Raw genomic sequence first — 2,509 nt, 5'->3', positions numbered from 1 at the left:
GAGGATATTAGTCGGGTTCTAATGAGTGTTTTATTCACGTTCACGGTGCAGAAGGCTTGTGGAACTACCGCTAGGCTCATAACACTACCCACGGACAGCCCTACAACCTCTACCTAAGCCTTATCAAACGTTAATGTGTGAAAGCCCGGGACTGTTTGGGAAGATTTGTCTATGACGTCGGTATTCTCTTACGCTTTCAGCTCTCACAATTAATGTTTTCAAAGACCACAGAGATTAGTCGGGTTTTAATGAGTGTTTTTTCACGTTCATGGCGCAGAAGGCTTGTGAAACTACCGCTAGGCTCGTAAAACTACCCATGGAAAGGCCCACAACATCTACCAAAGGCTTATCAAATGTGGACGCGCGAGCCTCAAAATGTAAAGGCCTTCCGTCTCTTCATATACGGGTGGTGGTGATGGTGGTGGTGGTGGTGATGGTGGTGGTAGTGGCTTGCGTATAAGACCCACTGCCAACCCCGCCGTCACTTCAGTTAACATTGAGACACAGAAGGGGAAAGTTACGTCGCCCCGGCCGCAGCGCACTCACAAACGTGCTTCGCTCCCGACCACTTTTTCGAACGCAAAGAAAGAAAAGGAAACGAAAGTTGATAAGAAAACTAAACACGAAGACTAAGCAAGACAGAAACGATGTGCCCGTAACTTGCTTTTCATTTATTTTCGTTTTTATGAGAATTTAGAGAAGAAAGAAAAATTAAGACGAAATAACTATTGGCCTTTAACGAAGTCTTGTGAAAACTTTGTGCAGCGAGTTAATAGATTAAAAAAAGATATTTTAAAAAGTTTCTTGTTTGTCGGTGAAGTGAATCTAAACTTTGAACGCCAAGAAGAAGAGGAAGACAGAAAGGTGAGAGAGAGAGAGAGAGAGAGAGAGAGAGAGAGAGAGAGAGAGAGAGAGAGAGAGAGAGAGAGAGAGAGAGAGAAAAAAAAATTGTGTTAGTGTTAATGTTAGTTAGTGTGTGTGTGTGTGTGTGTGTGTGTGTGTGTGTGTGTGTCGTGACTCTTGCAGCAGCGTGAGTCCAGACAAACCGGTGTTGGGTGGAGGTGGTGGAGGTGGTGGTGGTGGTGTTTTTTCTTCCCCCGACACCACCACCAGCACCACCACCACCACCACAAGGTTACCACTCCGTTACGTGTGTGTGTGTGTGTGTGTGTGTGTGTGTGTGTGTGTGTGTGTGTTGTTATCTTTTTATATACCACGATATATCCATTATTCATTTTCGGTCTTGTAGTAAATGAACCACTACTAGCTACTACTACTACTACTACTACTACTACTACTACTACTACTACTACTACTACTACTACAATCTGAATCTTGACTACTTAAAACATACTGGTGTTCTACTTCTTTATAAATCTACTAACTATAATACTAAGTGATAATAATAATAATAATAATAATAATAATAATAATAATAATAATAATAATAATAATAATAATAATAATAATAATAATAATAATAACATTTTACAGAACGATAACAGAGATTGAAACCAGTGCATATTTACGCCTTTTCCCATGGCAACACACACATACACACACACACACACACACACACACACACACACACACACAGGAATGCTGCACTTAAAGTCTGTTCATTCAGGTGACAAAAGAGGTTGACGCACACGAGAGCAAGTTTTTTTTTAGTGTGTGTGTGTGTGTGTAGTACCGAGGACGATGTGTGTAATTTATGTACATTTATGGGGCGTAGTAAGGTCACACACACACACACACACACACACACACACACACACACACACACACACACACACACACACACACACACATTATATATTCTCTTACAACTGCAAAATATGACCAAGATTTACGAGTGTATACATAAGTAGACTTGATACATAATACAGTACAAAAACACACACTATACTTGCCACGTGTAAAGTACTGGATGGCGTATAAACAAAACAATGGGTGACTTTCAAGGGCGTTATATGTGGCAATAGCGAGTCTAGCGCGTGATCAGGGGCCATATTCTTAGAGATTTCGGCGCCCAAGATCACCTATTTGACAAGGCTTTCGTAGGAGTTTGGGGCATTTCCAGGGGTAGTTTAATGACCATGGTAGTAGTTTGACTCTTCTTTTGTACCGTGAACCTAAAAAACACTCATGAAGACCCGACTGATCTCCTTTTTGACCTTTGGAAATAGTTGATGTAAGGGGTGGAAGCGTCTGAGACCTTTGATGAGTGAGACACCCACCCACCCACACACACACAAAAAAAAAAACATAAACACGAATAGATACACCTCAAGCAATGGCCAGAATGGAGTTTTAATCTAAGACCCGTATTCTCAAACATTTCGGGGCTTCCACACCCACATATGATCAGGCTTTCGTAGAGGTTGTGTTAATATTTCCATGGGTAGTTTGATGAGCCTAGTGATAGTTAGGAAAGGCTTTGGTAGAGGTTGTGTTAGGATTTCCATGGTAGTTTGGTGAGCCAGTGATAGTTAGGCAAGGCTTTGAT

General features: G+C 41.4%; 1 protein-coding gene across 1 annotated transcript in view; it reads left to right on the top strand.

The window, feature by feature from the left end:
* Positions 1–477: 477 nt before the first annotated feature.
* The window catches only part of LOC127000194 (G-protein coupled receptor Mth2-like), a 35,375-nt gene continuing 33,343 nt past the window's right edge, over positions 478–2,509 (top strand). Inside the window, exon 1 of the mRNA XM_050863605.1 lies at positions 478–864. The gene's annotated coding sequence lies outside the window, so the exon portion shown is untranslated. The remainder of the gene's footprint in view (positions 865–2,509) is intronic.

Source organism: Eriocheir sinensis, chromosome 18 (genome assembly GCF_024679095.1).
Source record: "Eriocheir sinensis breed Jianghai 21 chromosome 18, ASM2467909v1, whole genome shotgun sequence".
Classification (NCBI taxonomy): Eukaryota; Metazoa; Arthropoda; class Malacostraca; order Decapoda; family Varunidae; genus Eriocheir; species Eriocheir sinensis.
The sequence above is the reverse complement of the archived record's forward strand: the minus strand, read 5'-3'. Positions and strand labels throughout refer to the sequence as shown.